The sequence below is a fragment of the Aegilops tauschii genome, chromosome 4 (assembly GCF_002575655.3).
Source record: "Aegilops tauschii subsp. strangulata cultivar AL8/78 chromosome 4, Aet v6.0, whole genome shotgun sequence".
Lineage (NCBI taxonomy): Eukaryota > Viridiplantae > Streptophyta > Magnoliopsida > Poales > Poaceae > Aegilops > Aegilops tauschii.
Genome location: NC_053038.3, coordinates 65,038,633 through 65,062,849, shown reverse-complemented (window position 1 = coordinate 65,062,849; position 24,217 = coordinate 65,038,633).

Below are 24,217 nucleotides of genomic sequence, written 5' to 3'. Positions count from 1 at the left end.
TACGGTATCCGGGAGTTGCACAATCTCATGGTCTAAGGAAATGATACTTGACATTAGAAAAGCTCTTAGCAAACGAACTACACGATCTTGTGCTAGGCTTAGGATTGGGTCTTGTCCATCACATCATTCTCCTAATGATGTGATCCCGTTATCAACGACATCCAATGTCCATGGTCAGGAAACCGTAACCATCTATTGATCAACGAGCTAGTCAACTAGAGGCTTACTAGGGACATGGTGTTGTCTATGTATCCACACATGTATCTGAGTTTCCTATCAATACAATCCTAGCATGGATAATAAACGATTATCATGAACAAGGAAATATAATAATAACCAATTTATTATTGCCTCTAGGGCATATTTCCAACAGTCTCCCACTTGCACTAGAGTCAATAATCTAGTTCACATCACCATGTGATTACCACTCACAGGTCACATCACCATGTGACCAACATCCAAAGAGTTTACTAGAGTCAACAATCTAGTTCACATCACTATGTGATTAACACTCAATGAGTTCTGGTTTGATCATGTTATGCTTGTGAGAGAGGTTATTAGTCAACGGGTCTGAACCTTTTAGATCCGTGTGTGCTTTACGAATATCTATGTCATCTTGTGGATGCTACCACGCGCTACTTGGAGCCATTTCAAATAACTGCTCTACTATACGAATCCGGTTTACTACTCAGAGTCATCCGGATTAGTGTCAAAGTTCGCATCGACGTAACCCTTTACGACGAACTCCTTTTCACCTCCATAATGGAGAAAATTCCTTAGTCCACTAGATACTAAGGATAAGTTCGACCGCTGTCATGTGATCCATTCCCGGATCACTATTGTACCCCTTGACCAACTCATGGCAAGGCACACTTCATGTGCGGTACACAGCATAGCATACTGTAGAGCCTACGTCTAAAGCATAGGGGACGACCTTCGTCATTTCTCTCTCTTCTGCTGTGGTCAGGTCTTAAGTCTTACTCAATACTCACACCTTGTAACACAGCTAAGAACTCCTTCTTTGCTGATCTATTTTGAACTCTTTCAAAATCATGTCAAGGTGTGCGTTCTTTGAAAGTATCATCAGGCGTCTTGATCTATCTCTATAGATCTTGATGCCCAATATGTAAGCAGCTTTATCCAGGTCTTCCTTTGAAAAACTCCTTTCAAACAACCCTTTATGCTTTCCAGAAATTTTACATCATTTTGGATCAACAATATGTCATTCACATATACTTATCAGAAATGTTGTAGCGCTCCCACTCACTTTATTGTAAATACAAGTTTCTAACAAACTTTGTATAAACCCAAAAACTTTGATCACTCCATCAAAGCATATATTCTGACTCCGAGATGCTTGCTCTAGTCCATGGAAGGATCGCTGGAGCTAGCATACCTTTTAGCATCCTTAGGATCGACAAAACCTTTCTGATTGTATCACATACAACCTTTCCTTACGAAAACTGGTAAGGAAACTTGTTTTGACATCCATCTGCCAGATTTCATAAATGCAGCTAATGCTAACATGATTCCGACGGACTTAAGCATCGCTACGGATGAGAAAATCTCATCGTAGTCAACTCCTTGAACTTGTGGAAATACTCTTTGCCACAAGTCGAGCTTCATAGACGGTAACATTACCGTCCATGTCCGTCTTCTTCTTAAAGATCCATTTATCTCGGATTTCATGGCTTCTAACCATTTGTCAGAATATGGGCCCACCATCGCTTCTCCATAGCTCGTAGGTTCAGTATTGTCCAACAACATGATATCTCAGACAGGATCACGTACCACTCTGAAGTAGCACGCATCCTCGTCGTCCTACGAGGTTTGGTAGTGACTTGATCCGAAGTTTCATGATCACTATCATAAGCTTCCACTTCAATTGGTGTAGGTGCCACATGAACAACTTCCTGTGCCCTGCTACACACTAGTTGAAGTGACGGTTCAATAACCTTATCAAGTCTCCACCATCCTCCCACTCAATTCTTTCGAGAGAAACTTTTCCTCGAGAAAGGACTCGTTTCTAGAAGCAATTACTTTTGCTTCCAGATCTGAAATAGGAGGTATACCCAACTATTTTGGGTTTTCTATGAAGATGCATTTATCCGCTTTGGGTTCGAACTTATCAGCCTGAAACTTTTTCACATAAGCATCGCAGCCCCAAATTTTTAAGAAACGACAACTTAGGTTTCTCTAAACGGTGTCGTCTCAACGGAATTGCGTGGTGCCCCTTTTAAAGTGAATGCGGTTGTCTCTAATGCCTAACCCATAAACGATAGTGGTAATTCGATAAGAGACATCATGGTATGCACCATATCCAATAGGGTGCAGTTATGATCTTCGGACACACCATCACACTATGATGTTCTAGGTGGTATTAATTGTGAAGCACTTTCCACAATGTCTTAATTGTGTGCCAAACTCGTAACTCAGATACTCATCTCTATGATCATATCACAGACATTTTATCCTCTTGTCACGACGATCTTCAACTTCACTCTGAAATTACTTGAACCTTTCAATAATTCAGACTTGTGTTTCATCAAGTAAATACACTCAACATCTACTCAAATCATCTGTGAAGTAAGAACACAACGATATCCACTGCATGCCTCAGCACTCATTGGACTGCATACATCAAAATGTATTACTTCCAATAAGTTGCTCTCTTGTTCCATCTTACTGAAAACGAGGCCTTTCAGTCATCTTGCCCATGTGGTATGATTTGCATGTCTCAAGTGATTCAAAATCAAGTGAGTCCAAACGATCCATCTGCATGGAGTTTCTTCATGCATATATACCAATAGACATGGTTCGCATGTCTCAATGTTTTCAAAAACGAGTGAGTCCAAAGATCCATCTACATGGAGCTTCTTCATGCGTTCTATACCAATATGACTCAAATGGCAGTGCCACAAGTATGTGGTACTATCATTACTATTTTATATCTTTTGGCACGAACATGTGTATCACTGCGATCGAGATTCATTTTAGGTGCAAGACCATTGAAGGTATTATTCAAATAAACAGAGTAACCATTATTCTCCTTAAATGAATAACCGTATTGTGATAAACATAATCCAATCATGCTCAACGCAAACACCAAATCTCGATAGTAGAGGGAGCATGCGATGCTTGATCACATCAACCTTGGAAACACTTCCAACACACATCGTCATCTCACTTTTAGCCAGTCTCCATTTATTCCGCAGCTTTTATTTCGAGTTACTAACATTTAGCAACCGAACCGGTATCTAATACCCTGGTGCTGCTCGGAGTACTAGTAAAGCACACATTCATATAATGTATATCCAATATACTTCTGTCGACCTTGCCTGCCTTCTCATCTACCAAGTATCTAGGGTAGTTCTGCTTCAGTGACCGTTCCCCTCATTACAGAAGCACTTAGTCTCGGGTTTGGGTTCAACCTTGGGTTTCTTCACTAGAGCAACAACTGATTTGCCGTTTCATGAAGTATCCCTTCTTGTCCTTGCCCTTCTAGAAACTAGTGGTTTTACTAACCATCAACAATTGATGCTCCTTCTTGATTTCTACTTTCGCGGTGTCAAACATCGCGAATAGCTCAAGGATCATCATATCTATCCCTGATATGTTATAGTTCATCACGAAGCTCTAATAGCTTGGTGGCAGTGACTGTGGAGAACCATCACTATCTCATTTGGGAGATTAACTCCAACTCGATTCAAGCGATTGTAGTACTCAGACAATCTGAGCACATGCTCAACGATTGAGCTTTTCTCCCTTAGTTTGCAGGCTTAAGAAACTTGTCAGGGGTCTCATACCTCTTGACGTGGGCACTAGTCTGAAATCCCAATTTCAGTCTTCGGAACATCTCATATGTTCTGCGACGTTTCAAAACCGTCTTTGGTGCCACAATTCTAAACCGTTAGCATTACGCACTGAACTATCACGTAGTCATCAAAACGTGTATGTCAGATGTTTCGCAACATCTACAGACGACGCTGAGGTTCAGCACACCGAGCGGTGCATTAAGGACATAAGCCTTCTGTGCAGCAATGAGGACAATCCTCAGTTTACGGACCCAGTCCGCATAATTGCTACTATCAACTTTCAACTAAATTTTCTCTAGGGACATATGTTAAACAGTAGAGCTAAAGCGCAAGCTATGACATAATTTGCAAAGACCTTTTGACTATGTTCATGATAATGAAGTTCATCTGATTATTGAACTCCCACTCAGATAGACATCCCTCTAGTCATCTAAGTGATACATGATCCAAGTCAAACTAGGCCGTGTCCGATCATCACGTGAGACGGACTAGTCATCATCGGTGAACATCTCCATGTTGATCACATCTACTATACGACTCATGTTCGACCTTTCGGTCTCTTGTGTTCCGAGGCCATGTCTGTACATGCTAGGCTCGTCAAGTCAACCTAAGTGTTTCGCATGTGTTCCGAGGCCATGTCTGTACATGCTAGGCTCGTCAACACCCGTTGTATTCGAACGTTAGAATCTATCACACCCGATCATCACGTGGTGCTTCGAAACAACGAACCTTCGCAACGGTGCACAGTTAGGGGGAACACGTCTCTTGAAATTTTAGTGAGGGATCATCTTACTTACTACCGTCGTTCTAAGCAAATAAGATGCATAACATGATAAACATCACATGCAATCAAATAGTGACATGATATGGCCAATATCATTTTGCTCCTTTGATCTCCATCTTCGGGGCACCATGATCATCGTTGTCACCGGCATGACACCATGATCTCCATCATCATGATCTCCATCATTGTGTCTTCATGAAGTTGTCACGCCAACAATTACTTCTACTTCTATGGCTAACGCGCTTAGCAATAAAGTAAAGTAATTTACATGGCGTTATTCAATGACACGCAGGTCATATAAAAAAATAAAGACAACTCCTATGGCTCCTGCCGGTTGTCATACTCATCGACATGCAAGTCGTGATTCCTATTACAAGAATATGATCAATCTCATACATCACATATATCATTCATCACATCTTCTGGCCATATCACATCACATAGCACATGCTGCAAAAACAAGTTAGACGTCCTCTAATTGTTGTTGCAAGTTTTTACGTGGCTTGTATAGGTTTCTAGCAAGAACGTTTCTTACCTACGTAAAACCACAACGTGATATGCCAATTTCTATTTACCCTTCATAAGGACCCTTTTCATCGAATCCGTTCCGACTAAAGTGGGAGAGACAGACACCCGCAAGCCACCTTATGCAACTAGTGCATGTCAGTCGGTGGAACCTGTCTCACGTAAGCGTACGTGTAAGGTCGGTCCGGGCCGCTTCATCCCACAATGCCGCCGAAACAAGATAAGACTAGTAGCGGCAAGAAGAATTGGCAACATCTACGCCCACAACTACTTTGTGTTCTACTCGTGCATAGAAACTACGCATAGACCTAGCTCATGATGCCACTGTTGGGGAACGTAGCAGAAATTCAAAATTTTCTACGCATCACCAAGATCAATCTATGGAGTAATCTAGCAACGAGGGGAAGGGGAGTGCATCTACATACCCTTGTAGACCGCGAGCGGAAGCGTTCAAGAGAACGAGGTTGATGGAGTCGTACTCGTCGTGATCCAAATCACCGATGATCCTAGCGCCGAACGGACGGCACCTCCGCGTTCAACACACGTACGGAGCAGCGACGTCTCCCCCTTCTTGATCCAGCAAGGGGGAGGAGAGGTTGATGGAGATCCAGCAGCACGACGGCGTGGTGGTGGAAGTAGCGGGATTCCAACAGGGCTTCGCCAAGCGCCGCGGGAGGAGGGAGATGTGTCACGGGAGGGAGAGGGAGGCGCCAGGGCTTAGGTATTGCTGCCCTCCCTCCCCCCCACTATATATAGGGCCAAGGGAGAGGGGGGGCGCAGCCTTGGCCCTTCCTCCAAGGAAGAGTGCGGCCAGGGAGGAGTCCTTCATCCCCAAGGCACCTCGGAGGTGCCTTCCCCCTTTAGGACTCTCCCTTTTTCTTATCTCTTGGCACATGGGCCTCTTGGGGCTGGTTCCCTTGGCCCATATAGGCCAAGGCGCACCCCCTACAGCCCATGTGGCCCCCCGGGGCTGGTGGACCCCCGGACCCCTTTCGGCACTCCCGGTACAATACCGATAAAGTGCGAAACTTTTCCGGCGACCAAAATAAGACTTCCCATATATAAATCTTTACCTCCGGACCATTCCGGAACTCCTCGTGACGTCCGGGATCTCATCCGGGACTCCGAACAACTTTCGGGTTACCGCATACTAATATCTCTATAACCCTAGCGTCACCGAACCTTAAGTGTGTAGACCCTACGGGTTCGGGAGACATGCAGACATGACCGAGACACCTCTCCGGTCAATAACCAACAGCGGGATCTGGATACCCATGTTGGCTCCCACATGTTCCACGATGATCTCATCGGATGAACCATGATGTCGAGGATTCAATCAATCCCGTATACAATTCCCTTTGTCTATCGGTATGTTACTTGCCCGAGATTCGATCATCGGTATCCCGATACCTTGTTCAATCTCCTTACCGGCAAGTCTCTTTACTCGTTCCGTAACACATCATCCCGTGATCAACTCCTTGGTCACATTGTGCACATTATGATGATGTCCTACCGAGTGGGCCCAGAGATACCTCTCCGTTTACACGGAGTGACAAATCCCAGTCTCGATTCGTGCCAACCCAACAGACACTTTCGGAGATACCTATAGTGCACCTTTATAGCCACCCAGTTACGTTGTGACGTTTGGTACACCCAAAGCATTCCTACGGTATCCGGGAGTTGCACAATCTCATGGTCTAAGGAAATGATACTTGACATTAGAAAAGCTCTTAGCAAACGAACTACACGATCTTGTGCTAGGCTTAGGATTGGGTCTTGTCCATCACATCATTCTCCTAATGATGTGATCCCGTTATCAACGACATCCAATGTCCATGGTCAGGAAACCGTAACCATCTATTGATCAACGAGCTAGTCAACTAGAGGCTTACTAGGGACATGGTGTTGTCTATGTATCCACACATGTATCTGAGTTTCCTATCAATACAATTCTAGCATGGATAATAAACGATTATCATGAACAAGGAAATATTATAATAACCAATTTATTATTGCCTCTAGGGCATATTTCCAACAGTTTGAACCGCGCATCATGGCAGCAGGTACTCTTTGGCAACCTTTAATTTTCGAAGAACTCGAACCTTGCGAGAGATAAATTCTTCTTGAGACGGAATTTTAAACCGGATATGGAGGGCTTTCAAAGCTTTCTGGGAGATAGATTTCCCTTGAGCCGGATTTTGAACCGGAATCTTTCCTGATAACCCGGAATTCTTCTATTGAACCAGAATTTTATGATTGTCAGGCACTTTTTTAAGCCGGAAATTTTCTGACGGCCTTCAAATTTTCACCAATAGGGCAGTAGCCTCCGGAGCCGGGTTATTTTTCCCTCCAATGACCCGGAGTTCTTGAATTTTGCTGGTACTGGCAAGATTTGCTGAGTCATGTCATTGTAGCCCCCGAGTCTTAAGACGACTCGAGGAGTTGTCTTGAGATTCTCCATATTTGACCGTGATATAAACCGGCATGAGTCATTCAACAGCTCAGTGATATAATAGTCCCTTTTGCAGTAAACAACTTGTCCTGCATTGGAAACTTGCAAGCCAGAGTAATTTCTCTTTTAAAGAAAGCAATATGTAATATAAAAATATAATGAATAGATTTCACCTGATATGTCAGGCCAATAATTATCCACCACGGAGTTGATGCTCACCACGCTGAAGCTGACATTAATCACGACCGAGTCGGCCGCGGGAGCAGACAGATGAGCCGGCCGTGGTGTTGTAATCTGGTGCGGACGGGTGAGTCAATTGCAGGTGGGGTAAGCTGCGCGGACAGACGAGTCAGCCGCACCTTGTTAATATAAATTGGGCCGCAGAGGCGGCGGTTTGCCCATATATTCATCAAGCATTATGGCACAGTCAAATGCTAGCACATGATAATTGTGGCGCGAGACATATATCCACGACCATCGCTCTTGCAGTGAACAATTATCCTGCATCAAAAAATATCACCAACCAGAGTACTTGTTCTTTGATAAAAAACAATATGTGTTAATATAATAAACTTGGACAAATATCACCTGAGTTGTCCAGACGATAAATGATTTATGTATGACGTCCGTAGATAATCTCCAGTAATTTCAATGGCGATTTAAGCCCTTTCTGGCCGGCTTGTCCATACTGGAATATTTGCATTGATGCTTCTGGTGTAACACTAGCTCCACCTTTTCTTTTTCTTTTTTCCTTTTTCTTTGCCGACAGGCTCCAGTCGTGTCCATTGGACAGTGCGAAAACCAGTGTTGCGTTGTAGCTTTATCAGGCCAGAAAAAAAACCAACAACAGCAAAACAGTAATCTGACGTGATTCCTGATCACTTATTATGTTACCTCCTGTTATGCTTTGGCTTCAATCTTCTTCCTGGAGTATGATAGCCCCCTTTGGAAATCGTTCCAAACCTGATGATAATTGTACTAATACATTTAGTTTATTTGTGGGACCATGGCTGATCTTGGAGAACTCACAGGGCTGTGGCCTCTTTCTTTTTCTTTCTCAACTTCCCAGTCCGCTCCCTGCTTTCCTTTCTTCAGGAAACAACTAGTAGCTTTCAGGTGAGGATGCAAGGGCGCCGCCGGAGGCGCGGCATAGCAGGTTGCGGCGCTACACGGGCAAAAGCGGTGGCTCGCACGGGTAGCCGACATGTTAGTACAGCGACTTTGAAGGTAGCGGCGCGTTGGCTCCACGGTGATGAAGCGGCTCAGGGGCAAAGATGGCTCGACGCGCAGTGACTCATGGCACAGTGGAAAGGCAGCCAGGCAGCGGCTCATGGCGCAACAGAACAGACGGTCGACGGGCCGCTCTGCGGTAGCTTGAGGCCATGGTGGCGGGTCGCGTGGGAGCCCAGCGGGTAACCGGCGACGGGCAACTTGACAGCCAGCAGAAGCGGAGCCATTGGGCCGGAGCACTGTGAAGGGAACAATCCATGCAGCTCAAAGTGGAAACAATCAGCAGGCGTAGGCACGACGTCGTAATCCACACGGGTGGCTTGTGCGGCCGCTCGGGCAACGGGCATGCGAGCGTAGAGGTAAGGCCAAGGTAGGCTACAACCCAGCGAGGAAGGAGGGGCTTGAACCGGCGGCAACTCGGCAAATTTGATGGACGTGATCCGCTGCGCAGCCGGAGACGCGCCAGAGGAAGAGGCGCGTTGAATCGGGGCGGCTCGCAGGCAGCGCGAGGCCGAGCTAGAGACTAGAAGAGCCGGTCGCGGCGGAGTGTGGGTGGTGCAGGGAGCACTGGCGGTAGCGAAGAGCCATGGCGGGGGCGCCGGCTTGAGGCTGCAATGGCAGAAAGGTGCGCTGGCCATAGCAGAACTGTGGTAGCGGAGGCGAGGTAGCTTCAGAGACGGGTCATGGCGATGACTCGTGGTCAAACGTGTTGCAGCTCGGCGACGGCGAATCCGGGTCGTGGCCGTGGTTGCTTTTACCAATCGACATCCGTGACTTCCTATGAGTCGTGGACCGCAATATCGGTTCGGAGGCGCCGCAGACAGCTACAGCGAAATTCATCCTGGCCTCGGCGACACACAACTGTAGCCGCAAAAAGCTAATCTCATATTCGGATTCGACGGATCGCATTGCTTCAACGACGCACAGGACGCCAAACCCTCGTACCGCTAGCTTCAAAATTAACAACAATTCTGATTGCAAACATTGACCTTTCCGGCTCCGACGAAGACAATCCCATGCCGACTCTCCTTCATCCGGTCAATTGCAAATTTCTCGATCCCTGGAAAGTGTTCCCTCCAAGAACTCAACACCACCGTGCGTAGGCCCCACGGTGGGCACCAACTGTCATGGATTTGTCATGGCAGATGTCCTAGTGTGAGGACTTAGTCATGAGGCCAACGCATCTATGTAGTAGCTTGAGAGGGGTTGGTCGGAATCGAGAGACGCGAGGAGATCGTTGAGGTGAGTTGACACACGAGGCAAGATTTAGACAGCTTCGGGCCCCGGGAAACATCATCCGGTAATAACCCTAGATGATGTTTGTGGCTAGGTCTCATTATGCTCATGAGGGAGTCGCCAAGTAAACCGGCTCTCCTCTAGTTGTGTCTAGCCTTAAGATTATTCAGCCTCTCCTCCTTGGGGTGCCCTGCCCCTCCTTATATAAGTTGGAGGGGCGGGTTACATATGGAGTCCTAGTAGGATTAGGATTAGTCTATCTTTTATTACAAGCCGGATACAAGTCCGGGTCTTGATTCCTTGTAAGGGAAATATTCCTCATGCCTTTCCTCTTAAGCTGGCCCACTGTCACATGAACCGGCCTACTAGGCCTTGGGCCTTGTCGTCTGTCTGACCCGCCCGCCGGGTCACCAGTGAGTTGTAATGTTCGGGTGGGTTGCCCGTGAACCGCCAAGCTCCAGCCGTGTCATATATCCGGCGGGTTACACCGCGGGGTATATCCCCGACACTTCCGGCTGTGGCGAAGGTATTTCTGCATGATGCCCTGCTTCCCTGCCGACAAATTATATGAGGCCGGGGTAGCCGAAGTTTGTCGAATCGAGGGGACCGAATACCAGTCAGGCACACCTCGGGAGGATGCCGATGTCTGGCCGACCGAGTGGTTTTACATAGACGACGTTCCCCTCCTGGAGCTAGTTCAGCCCGGACTCCCCCTAGTCTCTATGGAGCCCCCGAAGAGGCATTACAGGTAGAGGCCACATGGCCCAGCCTCAGAGGAGAGTGCCGAGGTACCCAGGCTGGCCACTCAATGTTGGGAAACATAGTAGAAAACAAAAAAAATCCGCACGTACGATCACCAAGATCAATATGATCAATGATCGTTACCAACTCCGGAGTGCAGCGGAAGAAGAAGAGTCACGTAGATCATGCTCGAAGTCTCTCAAACGATGATGAAGATCCCGCGAACCGCCCTCAAACGATCCCTCGAACAGAAGACCGAAAGCACGGCCTCTCTACTTGGTTGCAAGCGTACGGTCTTCACGATCCGGCAGCGCTCCGCCGTCAGGAGCTAATCGTCGCCGGAGAATTAAAGGGAGGAGATTAGAAACACACTAGGCTTCTAATTATGAGGATTAGAGGTGGCTAGGGCTAGCTCTAATTAGTCTAGGACCAACTAGAACTAGAACTAGATCAACTAGAAGAGGCACCCAAAACTTGTACATCAATAAGGTGGAAAACCTCTAGTATATATAGGTTAGGAGGGGAGGAGAGAGGGTAAGCACCAAGGGAGGAAAGCCTCCCTTGGTGCGCCGGCAAGGGGGTGGGGAGTAGGACTCCCACCCCTAGTCCAATTTGGCCCCCTTCCTTAGGGAAGGGTGGGACTTCCCCACTTGGGCCTTTTTGGCCCAAGTTGCCTTCCACCTTTTGGCCTTTTAAGGCTCGTTGATATTTAAATTATATATAAAATACTTTAAAAAATTCAGAGTATTATATATATATATTAACATCCCTGGAAAAGTTTTCCACCTATATATAATTAATCGGTAATACCCGATATTCACCGAAATCCTTCCGGTGACCCCGAAACTCTTCCAGAACCTCTTGGAACTATTCCGGATATTAATGAAACTATTTCACGAATATATTCTCATCACTCCCGTCCTACTAACACTCAGCAAATCATGATTACCTTAATCTTGTGACGCCGTAGGTTCGGTAAATCATAGACATGAACGAAACCCCTTCGTTCAATGACCGATAGCGGAACCGTGGACATCCATATCGATCCCTATGATTACACGAATGATATTTGAGCGAACCTTTGTTAATCATGCTATGTTCCTTTGCTTCGTGATACTTTACAAAACCCGGCATGCATCGGTATCCTCCTGAGTCATCACCATGCTCAATATACCGTTGCTCCCGTTACCGGTTTTGTTCTTCTTTCTCGTTAATGTGTTCCGGCATCCTCGTGACATAGTCACCTGTATCTGGCCAGACGATGATGGATGCCGTTACACCGAGAGGGCCCTAAGAATATCTCTCCATCATCAGAGGAGCAAATCCCACTCTCTAGCTGCCCGGTCACTTGTCAAACTTTTGGTGAGCCTGAAAGTTGTCGTTATGATCACCTTGTTACAAATGACGTTTGAGAAACCCCAAAGCCCACCATCTGGTAGGAAGTGACCGAGACACTCTCATGGTCCGAGGAACTAAAACGCATGCTAACACTCCGTGTTATTATAATTGAATATAGACGATATTTACTCAATTCATAACAAACAAGTTTGGGTCGATTCAATATGATCGTTCTTCCAACGTCATAATCTCAATGTTGTTTTAGGATCATCGTTACACTTAACAATATCCTAAGATCCGGAAAATATGATCCCCAATAACACTTGAGCTAGTCTTAGAGGCAAGACTAGGAACCTTCATTTTATCCGTTTATCATTTCACACGTGCATATGAGTTTTCCACTGAATCGCATATTCCAGGATCATAGCAGTTATATTATGAAATATAAACTCTTAATTATGAATACAGAAATATAATAATACAAATATTATTGCCTATAGGGCATATTTCCAATAGTCTCCCACTTGCACTAGAGTCAATAATCTAGTTAGCACTTTAACTCTTACACCAAAGGCAATCTGGTGTCAGTCCATGCTTTGCCTATGGTATAGACTTCATCCAATCGGATCTTGACAACTTCAGATCCATGTGTATCATCTGTATTTCAATGCATCTGTCATGCATTCACACAAAATTTTAATCTGTGTGTAATTGGCTTTGTATGTATTCAATCACTGGCGAGACCTTTGATTCCTTAGATTGAGCTAAAGAACCACTATTAAGAATAGTGTTCTATTTGCACAATCATCTAGAAACCAATCCAAGTTCATAAATGAACCTGTGATTCATTACCCTCTTTTGTTGCTTCTAAAGCGACAATATACTTAGCCTTACGTCTATAGAATTCACCACAGTAACTACCTTGGACCTATTCCAACTTGTTGGAAATATGCCCTAGAGGCAATAATAAATGGTTATTATTATATTTCTTTGTTCATGGTAATTGTCTATTATTCATGCTATAATTGTATTATCCGGAAATCGTAATACATGTGTGAATACATAGACCACAAAGTGTCCCTAGTAAGCCTCTAGTTGACTAGCTCGTTGATCAACAGATAGTCATGGTTTCCTGACTATGGACATTGGATGTCATTGATAACGGGATCACATCATTAGGAGAATGATGTGATGGACAAGACCCAATCCTAAGCATAGCATAAATGATCGTGTAGTTTCGTTTGCTAGAGCTTTTCCAATGTCAAGTATCTTCTCCTTAGACCATGAGATCGTGCAACTCCTGGATACCGTAAGAGTGCTTTGGGTGTGCCAAACGTCACAACGTAACTGGGTGACTATAAAGGTGCACTACGGGTATCTCCGAAAGTGTCTGTTGGGTTGGCACGGATCGAGACTGGGATTTGTCACTCCGTATGACGGAGAGGTATCTCTGGGCCCACTCGGTAATGCATCATCATAATGAGCTCAATGTGACTAAGGCGTTAGTCATGGGATCATGCATTGCGGTACGAGTAAAGAGACTTGCCGGTAACGAGATTGAACAAGGTATTGGGATACCAACGATCGAATCTCGGGCAAGTAACATACCGATTGACAAAGGGAATTGTATACGGGATTGATTGAATCCTCAACACCGTGGTTCATCCGATGAGATCATCGTGGAACATGTGGGAGCCAACATGGGTATCCAAATCCTGCTGTTGGTTATTGACCGGAGAGGCGTCTCGGTCATGTCTGCATGTCTCCCGAACCCGTAGGGTCTACACACTTAAGGTCCGGTGACGCTAGGGTTGTAGAGATATATGTATGCGGAAACCCGAAAGTTGTTCGGAGTCCCGGATGAGATCCCGGACGTCACGAGAGGTTCCGGAATGGTCCGGAGGTGAAGAATTATATATAGGAAGTCAAGTTTCGGCCACCGGGAAAGTTTCGGGGGTTACCGGTATTGTACCGGGACCACCGGAAGGGTCCCCGGGGTCCACCGGGTGGGGCCACCTGTCCCGGAGGTTCCCGTGGGCTGAAAGTGGAAGGGAACCAGCCCTTAGTGGGCTGGGGCGCCCCCCTTGGGCCTCCCCCGATGCGCCTAGGGTTGGGAACCCTAGGGGGGGGGAGCTTCCCCCTTGCCTTGGGGGGCAAGGCACCCCTTTCCACCCCTTGGCCGCCGCCCCCCAACCCTAGATGGGTTTTGGCCGCCCCCCCCCCCTCCCAAGGGGGCCTATATAAAGGGGGGGAGGGAGGGCAGCAACCTACAGCCTTGGGCGCCTCCCTCCTCCCCTGCAACACCTCTCTCTCTCTCTCGCAGAAGCTCGGCGAAGCCCTGCCGGAGACACGCTACATCCACCACCACGCCGTCGTGCTGTTGGATCTCCATAAACCTCTCCTTCCCCCTTGCTGGATCAAGAAGGAGGAGACGTTGCTGCACCATACGTGTGTTGAACGCGGAGGTGCCGTCCGTTCGGCACTCGGTCATCGGTGATTTGGATCACGGCGAGTACGACTCCGTCATCCACGTTCATTGGAACGCTTCCGCTCGCGATCTACAAGGGTATGTAGATGCACTCCCTTCCCCTCGTTGCTAGTACACTCCATACATGCATCTTGGTGAGCGTAGGAAAATTTTAAAATTATGCTACGATTCCCAACAGTGGCATCATGAGCCAGGCCTATGCGTAGTTACTATGTACGTGTAGAACACAAAGCAGTTGTGGGCGTTGAGTTTGCCAATTCTTCTTGCCGCTACTAGTCGTTTCTTGTTTCGGCGACATTGTAGGATGAAGCGGCCCGGACCGACCTTACACGTACGCTTACGTGAGACTGGTTCCACCGACTGACATGCACAAGTTGCATAAGGTGGCTAGCGGGTGTCTGTCTCTCCTACTTTAGTCGGAACGAATTTGATGAAAAGGGTCCTTATGAAGGGTAAATAGAAATTGGCAAATTACGTTGTGGTCATACGTAGGTAAGAAACGTTCTTGCTAGAAACCTACAAACCACGTAAAAACTTGCAACAACAATTAGAGGACGTATGACTTGTTTTTGCAGCAAGTGCTATGTGATGTGATATGGCCAGAAGATGTGATGAATGATATATGTGATGTATGAGATTGATCATATTCTTGTAATAGGAATCACGACTTGCATGTCGATGAGTATGACAACCGGCAGGAGCCATAGGAGTTGTCTTTATTATTTTGTATGACCTGCGTGTCATTAAATAAACGCCATGTAAATTACTTTACTTTATTGCTAAACGCGTTAGCCATAGAAGTAGAAGTAATCGTTGGCGTGACGACTTCATGAAGACACAATGATGGAGATCATGATGATGGAGATCATGGTGTCATGCCGGTGACGAAGATGATCATGGTGCCCCGAAGATGGAGATCAAAGGAGCATAATGATATTGGCCATATCATGTCACTATTTGATTGCATGTGATGTTTATCATGTTTTTGCATCTTATTTGCTTAGAACGACGGTAGTAAGTAAGATGATCCCTTATAATAATTTCAAGAAATTGTTCACCCTAACTGTGCACCGTTGCGAAGGTTCGTTGTTTCGAAGCACCACGTGATGATCGGGTGTGATAGATTCTAACGTTCGAACGGGTGTTGACGAGCCTAGCATGTACATACATGGCATCGGAACAGACGCAATACACTTAGGTTGACTTGACGAGCCTAGCATGTACAGACATGGCCTCGGAACACGGAGGACCAAAAGGTCGAGCATGAGTCGTATAGAAGATACGATCAACATGGAGATGTTCATCGATCTTGACTAGTCCGTCTCACGTGATGATCGGACACGGCCTAGTTGACTCGGATCATGTTTCACTTAGATGACTAGAGGGATGTCTATCCGAGTGGGAGTTCATTAAATAATTTGATTAGATGAACTTAATTATCATGAACTTAGTCTAAATCTTTACACTATGTCTTGTAGATCAAATGGCCCACGTTGTCCTCAATTTCAACGCGTTCCTAGAGAGAACCAAGCTGAAAGATGATGGCAGCAACTATACAGACTGGGTCCAGAACCTGAGGATCATCCTCATAGCAGCCAAGAAAGATTATGTCCTAGAAGCACCGCTAGGTGAAGCACCAATCCCAGAGAACCAAGACGTTATGAACGCTTGGCAGCAGCGTGCTGATGATTACTCCCTCGTTCAGTGCGGCATGCTTTATAGCTTAGAGCCGGGTCTCCAAAAGCGTTTTGAGAAACATGGAGCATATGAGATGTTCGAGGAGCTGAAACTGGTTTTTCTGGCTCATGCCCGGGTCGAGAGATATGACGTCTCCGACAAGTTCTTCAGCTGTAAAATGGAGGAGAACAGTTCTGTCAGTGAGCACATACTCAGAATGTCTGGGTTGCACAACCGCTTGTCTCAGCTGGGAGTTAATCTCCCGGATGACGCGGTCATTGACAGAATCCTCCAGTCGCTTCCACCAAGCTACAAGAGCTTTGTGATGAACTACAATATGCAGGGGATGGAAAAGACCATTCCCGAGGTATATTCAATGCTGAAATCAGCTGAGGTAGAGATCAGAAAAGAACATCAAGTGTTGATGGTGAATAAAACCACTAAGTTCAAGAAGGGCAAGGGTAAGAAGAACTTCAAGAAGGACGGCAAGGGAGTTGCCGCGCCCGGTAAGCCAGTTACCGGGAAGAAGCCAAAGAATGGACCCAAGCCCGAGACTGAGTGCTTTTATTGCAAGGGAAGTGGTCACTGGAAGCGGAACTGCCCCAAATACTTAGCGGACAAGAAGAAGGTCGGCAACACCCAAGGTATATGTGATATACTAGTAATTGATGTGTACCTTACCAGTACTCGTAGTAGCTCCTGGGTATTTGATACCGGTGCGGTTGCTCATATTTGTAACTCAAAACAGGAACTACGGAATAAACGGAGACTGGCGAAGGACGAGGTGACGATGCGCGTCGGGAATGGTTCCAAGGTCGATGTGATCGCCGTCGGCACGCTACCTCTGCATCTCCCTACGGGATTAGTTTTAAACCTCAATAATTGTTATTTAGTGCCAGCTTTGAGCATGAACATTGTATCTGGATCTCGTTTAATTCGAGATGGCTACTCATTTAAATCCGAGAATAATGGTTGTTCTATTTATTTGAGAGATATGTTTTATGGTCATGCCCCGCTGGTCAATGGTTTATTTTTGATGAATCTCGAACGTGATGTTACACATGTTCATAGTGTGAATACCAAAAGATGTAAAGTTGATAACGATAGTCCCACATACTTGTGGCACTGCCGCCTTGGTCACATTGGTGTCAAGCGCATGAAGAAGCTCCATGCAGATGGACTTTTGGAGTCTCTTGATTACGAATCATTTGATACGTGCGAACCATGCCTCATGGGTAAGATGACCAAGACTCCGTTCTCCGGAACAATGGAGCGAGCAACAAACTTATTGGAAATCATACATACCGATGTGTGTGGTCCAATGAGTGTTGAGGCTCGCGGAGGATATCGTTATGTTCTCACTCTCACTGATGATTTAAGTAGATATGGGTATGTCTACCTAATGAAACACAAGTCTGAAACCTTTGAAAAGTTCAAGGAATTTCAGAGTGAAGTCGAGAATCAACGTGACAGGAAAATAAAATTCTTACGATCAGATCGTGGTGGAGAATATTTAAGTCACGAATTTGGTACACACTTAAGGAAATGTGGAATAGTTTCACAACTCACGCCGCCTGGAACACCTCAGAGAAATGGTGTGTCCGAACGTCGTAATCGCACTCTATTGGATATGGTGCGATCTATGATGTCTCTTACCGATTTACCGCTCTCATTTTGGGGTTATGCTTTAGAGACTGCCGCATTCACTTTAAATAGGGCACCGTCTAAATCCGTTGAGACGACACCGTATGAATTATGGTTTGGGAAGAAACCTAAGCTGTCGTTTCTAAAAGTTTGGGGATGCGATGCTTATGTCAAGAAACTTCAACCTGAAAAGCTCGAACCCAAATCAGAAAAATGCATCTTCATAGGATACCCTAAGGAAACTATTGGGTATACCTTCTACCTCAGATCCGAAGGCAAGATCTTCGTTGCCAAGAACGGGTCCTTTCTAGAGAAGGAGTTTCTCTCGAAAGAATTGAGTGGGAGGAAAGTGGAACTTGATGAGGTGATAGTCACCCCTTCCGAACCGGAAAGTAGCGCAACGCGGGAAAATGTTCCTGTGGTGCCTACACCGACTGGGGAGGAAGTTAATGATGATGATCATGAAACTTCAGATCAAGTTACTGAACTTCGTAGGTCCACAAGGACACGTTCCGCACCAGAGTGGTACGGCAACCCTGTCCTGGAAATCATGTTGTTAGACAACGGTGAACCTTCGAACTATGAAGAAGCGATGACGGGCCCGAATTCCGACAAATGCCTAGAAGCCATGAAATCCGAGATAGAATCCATGTATGAAAACAAAGTATGGACTTTGACTGACTTGCCCGATGAGCGGCGAGCCATAGAAAACAAATGGATCTTTAAGAAGAAGACGGACGCAGATGGTAATGTGACCATCTACAAAGCTCGACTTGTTGCTAAGGGTTATCGACAAGTTCAAGGGGTTGACTACGATGAGACTTTCTCACCCGTAGCGAAGCTGAAGTCCGTCCGAATCATGTTAGCAATTGCCGCATACTATGATTATGAGATATGGTAGATGGACGTCAAAACGGCATTCCTTAACGGCTTCCTTAAGGAAGAGTTGTATATGATGCAGCCGGAAGGTTTTGTCGATCCTAAGAATGCTAACAAAGTATGCAAGATCCAACGCTCAATCTATGGGCTGGTGCAAGCATCTCGGAGTTGGAACATTCACTTTGATGAGATGATCAAAGCGTTTGGGTTCACACAGACTTATGGAGAAGCCTGTGTTTACAAGAAAGTGAGTGGGAGCTCTGTAGCATTTCTCATATTATATGTGGATGACATATTGTTGATGGGAAATGATATAGAATTCTTGGAAAGTATAAAGGCCTATTTGAATAAGTGTTTTTCAATGAAGGACCTTGGAGAAGCTGCTTATATATTAGGCATCAAGATCTATAGGGATAGATCAAGACGCCTCATTAGTCTTTCACAGAGTACATACCTTGACAAGATATTGAAGAAGTTCAATATGGATCAGTCCAAGAAGGGGTTCTTGCCTGTATTGCAAGGTGTGCAATTGAGCACGGCTCAATGCCCGACCACGGCACAAGATATAGAAGAGATGAGTGTCATCCCCTATGCCTCGGCCATAGGGTCTATTATGTATGCCATGCTGTGTACCAGACCTGATGTAAACCTTGCCGTAAGTTTGGTAGGAAGGTACCAAAGTAATCCCGGCAAGGAACACTGGACAGCGGTCAAGAATATCCTAAAGTACCTGAAGAGGACTAAGGATATGTTTCTCGTTTATGGAGGTGACGAAGAGCTCGTCGTAAAGGGTTACGTCGACGCTAGCTTCGACACAGATCTGGATGACTCGAAGTCACATACCGGATACGTGTATATATTGAATAGAGGAGCAGTAAGCTGGTGCAGTTGCAAGCAAAGCGTCGTGGCGGGATCTACATGTGAAGCGGAGTACATGGCAGCCTCGGAGGCAGCACAGGAAGCAGTCTGGATAAAGGAGTTCATTACCGACCTAGGGGTGATTCCCAATGCGTCGGGCCCGATGACTCTCTTCTGTGACAACACTGGAGCTATTGCCCTTGCGAAGGAGCCCAGGTTTCACAGGAAGACCAGGCATATCAAGCGTCGCTTCAACTCCATTCGTGAAAGTGTTCAAAATGGAGACATAGATATTTGTAAAGTACACACGGACCTGAATGTAGCAGATCCGTTGACTAAACCTCTCCCTAGGGCAAAACATGATCAACACCAGGACGCAATGGGTGTTCGATTCATCATAATGTAACTAGATTATTGACTCTAGTGCAAGTGGGAGACTGTTGGAAATATGCCCTAGAGGTAATAATAATGGTTATTATTATATTTCTTTGTTCATGGTAATTGTCTAGTATTCATGCTATAATTGTATTATCCGGAAATCGTAATACATGTGTGAATACATAGACCACAAAGTGTCCCTAGTAAGCCTCTAGTTGACTAGCTCGTTGATCAACAGATAGTCATGGTTTCCTGACTATGGACATTGGATGTCATTGATAACGGGATCACATCATTAGGAGAATGATGTGATGGACAAGACCCAATCCTAAGCATAGCATAAAAGATCGTGCAGTTTCGTTTGCTAGAGCTTTTCCAATGTCAAGTATCTTTTCCTTAGACCATGAGATCGTGCAACTCCCGGATACCGTAAGAGTGCTTTGGGTGTGCCAAACATCACAACGTAACTGGGTGACTATAAAGGTGCACTACGGGTATCTCCGAAAGTGTGTGTTGGGTTGGCACGGATCGAGACTGGGATTTGTCACTCCGTATGACGGAGAGGTATCTCTGGGCCCACTCGGTAATGCATCATCATAATGAGCTCAATGTGACTAAGGCGTTAGTCATGGGATCATGCATTGCGGTACGAGTAAAGAGACTTGCCGGTAACGAGATTGAACAAGGTATTGGGATACCAACGATCGAATCTCGGGCAAGTAACATACCGATTGACAAAGGGAATTGTATACGGGATTGATTGAATCCTCGACACCGTGGTTCATCCGATGAGATCATCGTGGAACATGTGGGAGCCAACATGGGTATCCAGATCCCGCTGTTGGTTATTGACCGGAGAGGCGTCTCGGTCATGTCCGCATGTCTCCCGAACCCGTAGGGTCTACACACTTAAGGTCCGGTGACGCTAGGGTTGTAGAGATATATGTATGCGGAAACCCGAAAGTTGTTCGGAGTCCCGGATGAGATCCCGGACGTCACGAGAGATTCCGGAATGGTCCGGAGGTGAAGAATTATATATAGGAAGTCAAGTTTCGGCCACCGGGAAAGTTTCGGGGGACCGGTATTGTACCGGGACCACCGGAAGGGTCCCGGGGGTCCACCGGGTGGGGCCACCTGTCCCGGAGGTTCCCGTGGGCTGAAAGTGGAAGGGAACCAGCCCTTAGTGGGCTGGGGCGCCCCCCTTGGGCCTCCCCCCATGCGCCTAGGGTTGGGAACCCTAGGGGGGAGCTTCCCCCTTGCCTTGGGGGGCAAGGCACCCCTTTCCACCGGCCGCCGCCCCCAACCCTAGATGGGTTTTGGCCGGCCCCCCCTCCCAAGGGGGCCTATATAAATGGGGGAGGGAGGGCAGCAACCTACAGCCTTGGGCGCCTCCCTCCTCCCCTGCAACACCTCTCTCTCTCTCGCAGAAGCTCGGCGAAGCCCTGCCGGAGACCCGCTACATCCACCACCACGCCGTCGTGCTGTTGGATCTCCATCAACCTCTCCTTCCCCCTTGCTGGATCAAGAAGGAGGAGACGTCGCTGCACCGTACGTGTGTTGAACGCGGAGGTGCCGTCCGTTCGGCACTCGGTCATCGGTGATTTGGATCACGGCGAGTACGACTCCGTCATCCACGTTCATTGGAATGCTTCCGCTCGCGATCTACAAGGGTATGTAGATGCACTCCCTTCCCCTCGTTGCTAGTACACTCCATAGATGCATCTTGGTGAGCGTAGGAAAATTTTAAAATTATGCTACGATTCCCAACACAACTTACCGTGCCACCATAAATAATTTTAATCAAAATCAAAATTCGCTTGGAGTACCGAATGAAGATTTTGTCGATGTACTACTTACATCAAGCATGTATTTATGCAACTCCTTACAAAAATCTTTTAATTTTCTCCGTATCCGAAAAATGCGTCGTCGGTACTTAGCGATATTTTCACTGTTGTCCTATGATCAACAATTTGACTATTCTGGTAACTTTACTCACAACTTACTTGGAGTACTTGGACAATTTGGTTATTTACATACCATGGAATTAACACAAGTGTGATTGAAATCATGTATTTCACTCATCAGTATTCAAGATACTGATTCTTGCTAAGAACTCCTTCCATGTGACTTTGACAAGAAACACTTCTTGGCAATTTTTGTACTAAATTGCTTTAGTATTTTGTCAATATGTATTTTGGCTAAGCCTTGATTAGGCACTACTATCTCGCTAGATTAGAATGCCAAATCGAAGGACTATATTGCCTAAGTGTTTTACTGAAAAACTAGTTTCAATAAAGTCTTGATCCATGTCAAGAGATTTCCAATCAACTATGTATCATGCACACATGGTGTTTAGAAATAATATCTTGCCCCACTTACTTTCTTGTAAATACAAGCATCTTTGCTTCTATCGATGAAATTATTCGATCAATTCATCAAAACAAAGATTCCAACTCCACTATGCTTGTTTCAAATCTTTGAAGTTTGAACACTTACTAACATCCTCTAGATTGAGAAAATTACCTTGGTCTGTATCAAATATACAACCTTGGTTCTACTTCCATCTCATGGGAATAGTTTTGACATCCATCTGTTATATTTCATAATTGAAATATTTAGTAATTGCTAGTTTAATCCGAATTGACTTTAAGTATTATTATGATGATACGATCTCATCATAATCAACTCCTTATTCTTGTCATAAACTTATTTGCAACAAGCCAAGCATTATAAAACATTTTTATCATTATCAATCTATAGATCCATCAGTACACTTTAGAGTTTAAGTCTTTTAGAGGGTCCATCAAGTTCGAAACTTGAATTATGTGTATGGATACTATCTCGGATTATTTTGGCGTATAGCCAATTCCGGAGTCAGGGCCCATCAACGCATCTCTGTGTATCATAGGTTCATTGTTTGTTCAACAATATTTTGTCTGCGCACCATAAAGGTTTGCACGAATATCCCCGACCTATATAGTTCAGCTACAAGTTCGACCTAAGTTTCTATATCCTATGTACAGGCTTCTATATCAGTCGTAGTAATAAATCTTAGAACCACTTCTAGTGTTTCTTTTCTTTGACTTGATCATGAAGATTCTATAATCTTGTCGATTTGCACTGTCCTCCCACTTAGTATTTTGCAGAAAACAATTTTTTCAAAATTTCCGCATTCTCTGGAAAAACACTTTGCCTCGGCGTAGTGATAGAGGAATACCCAACCATTTGGGATACTTACAAAGTAGCACTTATCTTATAGATTTGATGGCGATCCTTTTTCAGTGTAAAAACCATAGTCTCTAAAGCATCACATTAAGAGTATATTGGCAAAATCGATTAATGTTATCTTTGATCTCACTATGTCATACATAGTTTGATTACATCTACTCAAAACACTCTACTCTTAGTAGTATCTTTAGTAGGTGTAAGCTATAAAACACTTTATAGCTCATCAGACATTCGCTAAATTTGTAACTCAAATATTCTTTTCTGCAATCAATTTGTAGAGACATAATTTCCTTGTTACAGTAATTTCTACTTCTTTCTAAAAATCTTTTGAACCATTTCAAAATATGTAGAATCATGTCTCAATTATTAAATATAAATATCTACTTGAGTCATCCTTGAATATAGATAAATCCACTGCTTGCAACAACACTTATTGGAATACACACATCAATATGCATGTTCCAATTATTTTGTTGCTCGTTCTTTATGGCCTGTGAACAGTATTTTAGTTTACTTCACAATTTGGGCGAAAGTTGCAAGTTTCTGATGATTCATAATCATATGACTCCAAAACCCATCACTATGGAATTTTTCTATGCAGGTTTCTCCAATGTTTCTCCAATGAAAGTTGCAAGTGTCTGATGATTCATAATCATATGACTCCAGAATCCATCATTATGGAATTTTTCTATGACGGTTTCTCCAATGTTACTAAATGCAGTGCCACACATATGTGGTATTCTTTTAGTCTGCGGCATTTAGCGTCAGTGTTATAGATGTTTAATTCTGTCATCAATAGTCATAACTTTCATCCTATTCACAATAGGAGTATGGCCCTTTTGTTCATTACATCGAACAACTATTGTTCTCTTATGAACAAACTCCTCGCAATTTCTATGCAATGGGCTAGAGTGTACAAAACTCTAAAATGAATTATGACAATA